This window comes from Camellia sinensis, chromosome 9 (assembly GCF_055761805.1).
Source record: "Camellia sinensis isolate YWXY chromosome 9, ASM5576180v1, whole genome shotgun sequence".
In the NCBI taxonomy this organism is placed as follows: Eukaryota; Viridiplantae; Streptophyta; class Magnoliopsida; order Ericales; family Theaceae; genus Camellia; species Camellia sinensis.
Window position 1 is genome coordinate 193,231,049 of NC_138969.1, and position 9,576 is coordinate 193,240,624.

The 9,576-nt window shown below is 32.4% G+C and overlaps 1 long non-coding RNA gene across 1 annotated transcript; it reads left to right on the forward strand.

The window, feature by feature from the left end:
* Positions 1–529: 529 nt before the first annotated feature.
* On the forward strand, positions 530–6,684 carry LOC114256455 (uncharacterized). The gene is made up of 5 exons (XR_014341401.1): positions 530–619; positions 4,004–4,185; positions 4,888–5,353; positions 5,437–5,505; positions 6,322–6,684. It is a non-coding gene; the product is annotated as an uncharacterized LOC114256455 (long non-coding RNA).
* The last annotated feature ends 2,892 nt before the right edge of the window (positions 6,685–9,576 follow it).

Sequence of the window (9,576 nt, forward strand, 5' to 3'; positions counted from 1 at the left end):
AATTGTTTCAGAATGTGCTGCAAGAACTATTAGATGACAGTGTGCAAAAGTCAGTGGGAGACGACCAAAATCTGGTATTGCTTCCAAAGCAATTGTGGAGTTCACTGAAGGAAAGAGAAGATGGTCAAACTTGCTGTGGGGTGGGATGGCTATTAGATCAGGGGCAAGCTATCACATCAAAATGCATCTTTTCACCTGATGCAGGGTTAAAGGCAAGTAATACAAATACACACTCACATTTTTAATTTTGTCTATTTTAATGTTGTTCCTAGTCAAGTGTGTTACTGGCTCCAAATTCTGAGGTGAATCATAAGCCACTGTTGTTTTAAAATGTTGGATAAGCCACTGAATCATAAGCCACTGTTGGATAAGCCACTGTTGTTTTAAAATGTATGATAGACTGCAAATGGCAAATGTTATAAATGGTAATGTATTATTTTGCACAATTGCCTATTTTAAGCTAATAGGAGTCTAGTGTTGTGCTCTCCAGCTAATAATCATTGAACTTGTTAACGGTCTCCAACATTTTAGGGTTCACATGGCTTCATGACATCACATAAATGGCGTGACACAATTGGAGCTTTTATAAATGTTGAGGCATCTGGGACAGGAGGCCTAGGTGCTTGCCCTCTTTTGCTAATATTGTTAAATTATTTATACCATGCTTGTGATATATATTTCTGGGACTGCAAAGTGCTTTTTGGTAGACCTTGTCCTTTTTGGTGGGTTATAGGGATTGATCAATAACCACAAGCTCAATGCTTTAACATAAATAAATAAATAAATGTGCTAGCTTACTTGCTGTTGTTAGGTTTTATTCTTGGCAATCCCGTTTGACAAAACTCCTTTCAATTGTATTTATTTTCGCACTTTTTATTTCAGTGAGGCTATGAGTGTTTAGATGCAAATCCAACCTGAATTGTGCTTTTCAGAGAAGTTTGTGATGCTAATGCTTTCAAGATTGCCACTTTGCTGATTATGCCAATGCATTCCAAGTTGCCTGTCCGCTCGAGCGGACATTACCCCGCTCGAGCGGAGAATCCCTGGTTCCAGCAGTTTTGGTCGCCTGCAAAAGTACTGAGATGTGTGATTTCGCGCTCGAGTGGGTTCTCTAGCGCTCGAGCGGACCTCTGTTATATCGCGCGCATATTTTGCTGAAGACGCTCGAGCGGGCTATTGGGCGCTCAAGCGGAGATCGCGGGACAGATTCTATAAATTCGCATGTTGGGTCAGATTTTAGGACTACTACTCCAGATCTTCTTTTTGGGTTCTAGGGTTTATATCTAGGGACACTTTGTGAGTTTTCTTTGATGGTTTGATTGAGTATTCAACTCATGTTTTAAAGAGTATACATCAAAGGTTTTGTTTGTTCTACAAAAGAGAGAGTTGTTCTTCAGTGGATTCTGAAGAATTCGAGCCTGAAGCTTTGGTGGATTTCGGGGTGGCTCATTGTAAAGACAATTCCGAGGTGAAGACGGGTTGGAAGAGGCACATAGAGGTTGGTTCAATTAGGCGTGGATTCACTAGATAATTGAGAGTATACCTGTGTAATTCTTTTAAATCTTCTTAGTGGATTGTTTTGTGGCTGTTGCCCGTGGTTTTTTAATCATAGTTGGAGGTGTCCAATTGTGGTTTTTTCCACGTTAAAATCGTTGTGTTGATTTGTCTTGATTGTTTGATTGGGATTGTTATATACTGCTTAAAATTGTTACATAATCACAAATTAATATTTAGGGGATTTCATTTCTAGATTTTTCAGCTGTAATAGCAATAATGATAAAAATTCACTTGTTCAACATTGTTAATTTCTAGTTGAAAAATGACTGTACAAAAGTACGTAGTAACCAGACTATAATAGGAAGTAGCTATTATTTCTGGAAAACATAAAGAAGGTTTCTCTGTCTTTCTATGGTTATATATATGTTTGGGAGGTGGAATTGGATGGTTTGATGTATAGTTACAATTGCTATTTTCTATTATTGTGAGGGGTTTTGGGGTTTTAGTTTTGGGTTTTGGGGTTTTGTGAGTGGATTTGGGCTTCTTATGTACATGTATATGTTTTGATCGCTTTTGATCCATTTTACTGAACTGGGTGATGGGAAATCACGGATATTTGCTGAACTGAATTTTAGAAAGTTCCCCAACTCATGTAATAAGAATTTGGTCTGTGGTTCACTGGAGTGTAATAATTCCAAGACAACTAACTTTGGTTATATTGGCTTATTGTTTTCTCTTCCTGAATCAGACCCTTTAAAATCTTGTTTGCATTGTATGTGCAGGTGAATACCATCAATAAACATGCCTAATCACTAACGCTTGCACTTATACGAGCTACCATTGTGCTTCCTAAAAATCTGGAAGTTGAAAATACACTGAACTTTCTTATTTTTGTTTCAACTTAATACTTGAGGAGGTCATTTCTTAAATTCTCAAATTCTCACTATTACCATTGTCCTATTTCTTTGATAGTGCTTTCATCCTTTTTGTGCGCCGCTGATCTACTGCTCTTAGTTTTTGATATTGCTATTTTGATTGCAATTTTAAGTACCATTTATGGGTTATGGCCTGACCACTAATGCAGATGGTTGAGTTAATTGATGGAAATTGTCTATTGATTGTCTATTGATTTTATAGTTTGTCTACTTATCTACTCTGCTTCCTCAATTCCTGTGATTTGCATAATTCTCCTTAGTTAGTGTTAGTCTATTTTCATAGTTCTCATACCATGCTTGGAGTATATTGGTTTGGCATGTGTCTAGCAATCCATGATTTCCTTTGCTCTACCTAATTTCTTACTGCATAGAGAAATGTAGTTCTATTTATTAGATATAGTTGTGCTGCCTGTAATTTTCTTTTCTTTTCCCTTTATTTTCATTACAGTAATGAATACCCCTTGTGAGAGAGCTGAGTACACTCTAAAACTTTATCTCTCCCCCTGAATTGTGGACCCTCTTTCTTGGAAAGTTTAGTACACTAGGTCGGTTGGTGTACCCATGGCATATGAATTTTTTGTCTCCCACTCCCTTGTGAGAATATTTAAAATACTCGGATCCACCAAATATGACAAGGGTATGAGTGTGAATGTGTGTCCGACACCGTATTTAATTTGAACACTTCGATTATGTAATTTTTTTTTATATATTTGAATAAGAACTCACAGTTCTTAGTAATAGAATACTTTTATAGATAAAAGATAGAAATTTCATATTTTTCTCCTAGATTCTATCTAATGTCATATACATTTTTTTTGATCGTGTAATATACATGTCTACATAATTTATAATATTACATAATATGTAATATATATATATATATATGTGTGTGTGTGTGTGTCTATGACGCATCCTTGTAACTATATTTAATAGTTAGATACATATCTCAATGTCATAAGACAAGGGTATGAGTGTGAATGTGTGTCCAACACCATATTTAATTTGAACCCTTCGATTATGAATTTTTTTTTTATTATATTTGAATAAGAACTCACAGTTCTTAGTAATAGAATATTTTTATAGATAAAAGATAGAAATTTCATATTTTTCTCCTAGATCCTATCTAATTTCATATACATTTCTACATAATTTATAATATTATATAATATGTAATATATATATATATATATGTGTGTGTGTGTGTGTGTGTGTGTGTCTACGACGCATCCTTGTAACTATATTTGATATTTAGATACATATTTCAATGTCATAAGATTTAAATTCGTGAAGATTTGATACTTGAACACTGTACCCGAATCCATGTCTTAAAATTGTCGGTTCCAATATGTATATATAATTTTGAAAGCAAGTGTTCACTTCTTTGTTCCGATTGCCTAATTTTCTTAGTATCTACTATTTCTAAATTACTATTGCATATAAAACTGCCTCATCACATTCTGACCATGTGATCTGAATCAGCCTACTCCAATTGCCAAATTTTCTTAGTATCTACTATTTCTATACATTACTGTTATATTTTCCTAACTGCCTCTATCTTTGGATGTTTATAGACTAGATTAAGCCATTATAGCTTAGGCACAAGCAAATTGGATCCATGTTGGTCTTCAGCCCACCTTCTGATAGTAGCCACAGAACTTTGAGTTGAGAACATGGAAGCAAGATCAAAGAGTTGAAGAAGAAATATGTTACAAGAAATGTGATCAATATAAGAAGAAATGCTCCCAATTTTAAGGTTTTCATTCTCTCTCTCTAGCCAATCTCTTTATCTAGACAGTGTATTATAGTGCTTGATATGAAGCATATTTCAAGTTTTAGCTATATATAGATCTCATGGTGGAAAAAATACATTGGAGACTTCAAATATTTTAAGTTAGTGTTTCTACAAGTCAGGATAGCAGCCATAGACTATTGTGTTAAATAATAACTAAAAGCCCCATTATTAGTTTATGAGTTGCATTATAGAGTTTTACGTGTACTTGACATCACAATTTCCATAACCATTAAAACACTCGGCAGCAAAACAGAGCTAGTAGCAGCAAGGCAAAATCAACAGCAGCAAGGCAAAGACACACTCCCACACAGCACCTGGGCAGCTATTCATAGCAGCTAAACTAAAGGAAGCACAAACTAGAATTTATAGACATTAACAGCAGGCAGACACGGCACCTGGATAGATTTACACAGCAGATCACATGACACTCCAGTAGAATGTGTAGACAGACCACCAGAGTTTAGCCTAACCAGTTCCATATTTGAGGTACCAACACAAAAACAGTAAACAACTCCATTCTACATAAAGATATACAACAATATCTAATGCTATCAGGTTGATTTAGACATTCTCCACATATTTGTCACATGTGCTTCTATCTGCTATGGTTTATTGATGACTTGTTATAAATAAACTCACTATTATGTTGTTGTATTTGTGCAGCATGTCCCTAGAACTAATGGAGAAATACCTTCTGTTGATGAAGCAACTATAGACCATCAAAGATTATTGGACAGGTATTCAGCTATTGTTTTAGGACTGGACAAAAGCTCCCCTTCCCCTCGTCCAGAGAAGAAAAGATATATGCATCTTTGTCTCTTTTGCCTTCCTTTATTTATTTATTTATTTATTTTATTATTATTATTTTTTTTTTTTTGCAGCTGTGGGATTTTTATTTCATATATATAGTTTTTGATGTTGGAGATGTCTGTTGGAGAGATTTTTATTTTTCAGGTAAGAAATTTCTTGGAGAGATGCAAAATGTGGTCAAAGACAAAAATTGAATAATTTGTGTGTGAAGCCAAAATCAGCAAACTTTGATCCATAAGTTGGAAGGAAAGTTTGGACAACGTGGCCTGAAGACAATAACTTCTATGAGGTGGTTATAACTGACTACAATCCTGTTGAGGTATGCCTGGTTGTTTGTTTGTTGAAAGATTTTTCTGTATTTGATGGGCATGTAATTTAACTTGCTTTTTTCAAAATTGCCAGGGCCGGCATGCTTTGGTTTATGATATTAGAACAGCAGATGAAACATGGGAATGGGTCAATCTCAAAGAGGTAAAAGATGGCCCTCTCTCTGAATTTACTTGCATGGCCTACATTCCTCCTGATTAATCTTTTCTTGCATGATCATAAACATCCAAGAAATTCTGATTACAATATATTAATGCTTGAAAATTGAGGAACAAAAACGACTGTATCTACTCTAGTATCTATGCATCTTGTTCTTGTGCCTTTGTGTGGATGCTAGCTTCATGTTTGTTATCTGGCTCTCTCTTTGCTGAATTGTTAATTGGTTACTTTATTAACATCATTTTTCATATTTTCATTGTTACCACCAAGTGATAATCTGGTTGAACAACAGAATATAGTAGTGTGAATTGTAGCTTACATATTCTTCATGTTGAAAATGCTACATTGTGAAGCTTCTTTATGATGTCAAATTCTAATGGTCGTAGAAAACAAATTGCATCTAGATACCTACAGTTCTATAGGTTGGTGAAGTAAGTTCAAAAAATTGAGTTCTATAGATACCTAGAGTTCTATAGGTTGTTTATAATGGATTTTTAGAATGTAACTTGTTTATGGCCTTGTAAAATTTTATATAAAAAAAAAATTGAATTTCTTCTTTAAATTTGAGACAAGTGGTTGTCATTTTAATGTTTTAAATAGTGAAGCACACATTCTGGGTATGGTCATTGCACTAAGAAACTGTGAACCTTGTGTTCAACCTTTTTGTAGTGAATACCGTGATATAATAAATGTGGTGCTTTTTCGTATATTTTTTCTATTTCTAGAACAAAAGAAAAAAAAAGGGTGTTTTATCAGTCATGAGTACCTACATTTTTATTTTTTGTATCCACTTTGAAGCAGATGGAGATCATCAGTTGCAAGGCCAATCAATGGACCAAGAACGATGGAGAAAACAGCAGTACGATGATCATACTGGAGAAGGTAATAGGGTAGTTGAAGGTTCAGACGCCAACAAGATGGCTACAGATGGAAGAGTTGGTTCGGGAGGCAAAAATGCAAAACAGCCCCCGAACCACTGTTTTTATTCCTGTATTATGTATGGATTTAAATTATTGACGTTGGATTAGACTTGGAGTGTATGGAATTTGTATTATATATAGAATTGGATGTTGAAGATTAATTTTTTGGATACTTGGAACTGAAATGTGTACACGTTGTTGAATGCTTTAATGGTTGATAATATATTTTAGTGTTGATGGATTATATTGTTTATACAAGGTACAGGTTGTACTAATAATGAAGACAGGTTGTTTATTTTTTTTTTTAAAAAAAAAAAAACCAAAACAAAAAATTATTTGGCCACCAAATGTTTTGGTAGCCAAATAGGTAATCAAAAGTTTTGGCTACTAATAATTTAGTAGCAATAATTTAGTAGCAAAAACATAACCCAAAACGTTTTTGTGACCAAAAAAATAGTAGCTAAAATAATTGAGAATGAGAGAAAGAAACTATTGGCCACTAAATTTTTTAGTCACGGAAAAAAAATGGTATCATTTGGCGACTAAAATGTTTGGTGGCAAAAAGTGAAGAAGTGAATGTTAAGAGGCTTTTGGCTACGAAACTTTTAGTGGGCAAAAGTAACAACGACAAAAATTACTTAGTCGCTAAAAATATGTAATTCTATTGGTGACCAAAATGTTTGGTCTATAATAGTCATTCTCATTTTATGGTAGCACTTTTAGTGACTAACACTTTAGTCACCGAATGCACTTTTTGCCGACTAAATAATGTTTCGTAGCCAAATGAGTACTTTCGGTGACCAATTATTTAGTAGTTAAAAGTGACACTTTTCCCGACCAAACCAACTTAGTAGCCAAAAAGCCTCATTCGGCGACTAAAGGTTTTAGTGGCAGAAACATAACATTTGCTGACTAAACTAAATTTAGTAGCTAAATGTAGTCACTCTCGGCAACCAAACAAAGTTTAGTCGCCAATACTATCGCCGACAGGGTAAAGGCGACGAGCTTGGCGACAAAATATTTTAGTCGCTAAATTGTTTCAGCGACCACAAATTGGACTTTTGGCGACCAATATTTTGGTAGCCAAAAGTGACATTTCTTGTAGTGTTTAGAAACACAATATTATTACACATTATCAAAATTAGAAAGTTTTAAAATACTAAAATCATAGTATAATTCATCATATCAAAGTATGTGTTAACAACTTATTTTTACCAATTTTTAGAAAATAATAAATAGTAAATAATAAATAAATAAAAATGAATAAAAATAAACAAATAAATATATAAACAAAAATATAAAAGTAAAATAAAGAAAATAAATTAAAAGAAACAAAAACAATAAATAAACAGCAATAAAAAATAATAATAAGAAAATAAACAAGAAAAAAATAATAATAATAAAAGAAACAAGCAAAGTACATAATAATTTATACTATTATATATGGGTAAACTACCAATAGATCCTAAAAATAATTTTTTGTGACGATTTTTTATATGTCACAAAAAATTGACAATTAGTGACTTTTTGTCACGATTTTTATAAATTGTCGATAAAACTTAGAATTAGTGACATTTTTCTGTGATGAATTTTTCAAACTGTCACCGAAAGTTGTAAATTAATGATTTTTTGTCATGATTTTTTTAAACTGTCACTAAAACTTATAATTAGTGACATTTTTTGTGACAATTTTTAAACTGTTGCTGAAAATTAATAATTAGTGACATTTTTTCAATAGTGTTTAATGAAAAATATTATTGATTATCATAGGACCTATTATATAATAAGCCTACCTATTAGGACTTAGGCATAAGTCTCCCTTATATATGTGAGCACCTAGATTTGTATTTTGAAATTGTCTCTCTTTATGTCAAGTGTCTAGTTACTTATTAAAAACAAAAAATAAAAAAAAAAGTTAGAGAAGAGGATGGGGTAAGAGTTGAACTTAAGACAACAGATTTAATAAAGAAGACTATATTACCACTTGATATTATAACTAATTAATGTTAAATATTTTATTTTATTTTTATTTATTTAATTTATATATTCATTGTGTGTGTCAATCGGTAATCAAATAATAAACAAACAAAGAAAGCAAAGAAACAAACAAATGAATAAAATAATTTAAAATAAATTGACCTATTAAAAAATTAAAAGGTCTATTCAAAATTAAAGGTCTCCATTCTTTCTCCCTATCTAATTTATAATCTTAACTCTTAATTCAATAAACCAATTGAAGTGCTCAATCATCTGCAGTTGATGGCAAATTGTTTCCCAAATTCATGGGTTGCTTGTAGGATACTTTTGACTATTCCGGTTACAGTTGCATCAAAGGAAAGAAGTTTTTCAAAGTTGAAAATGATAAAAAATTACCTTCGATCAACCATGCCACAAGAAAGATTGAATGGATTAGCATTGTTATCCGTTGAAAATGATTTTGCAAACAAACTAGATTATGCAAGTATGATTGATTTATTTGCTTCTAAAAATACAAGAAGAGCGAGGATCAAGTGATACTTCTTATTAGTTATTGTAATATAATGCTAAGTATTTTTTGTGATTTTGACACAAATCTTTTGTCCTTTACCTTTAAAAAAAATTTCGTTGAATGAAAAAAAAAATATGTGAAGGGCCCCAAATGATCTAATGATATTTATTAATTGATTATCAGTTTTGGGCTCCGGAAATCTCAAAGCCGAGCCTAAAGGTCTAATCCAACGACTTTATTAACTTGATGTAATACTATCATCTCACAAGTCTCATCATCATATGACTTCATTACCATATCATTGTTGAGTGTTAGTAATATTCATAATCATCTCATGCGTTTCTTCATCATGTCACATCATCGCATATTATTGTTGAGTATTAGTAATATTTACTAGCATCTCAAAAGTCTCATCGTCATATCACTTCATAACATATCATTGTTGAGTATTAATAATATTTGTTATCATATTATAAGTCCCATCATCATTTCATATCATCACATATCAATGTTGTGAGGTAATAATATTTGTTTTCATTTCACGAGTTTCATCATCATTTCATTTCATCGCATATTAATGTTGAGATAGAATTCTCTAACACTACTAAACCTACTAACTATACATATGTAAATAATACATATTATTAT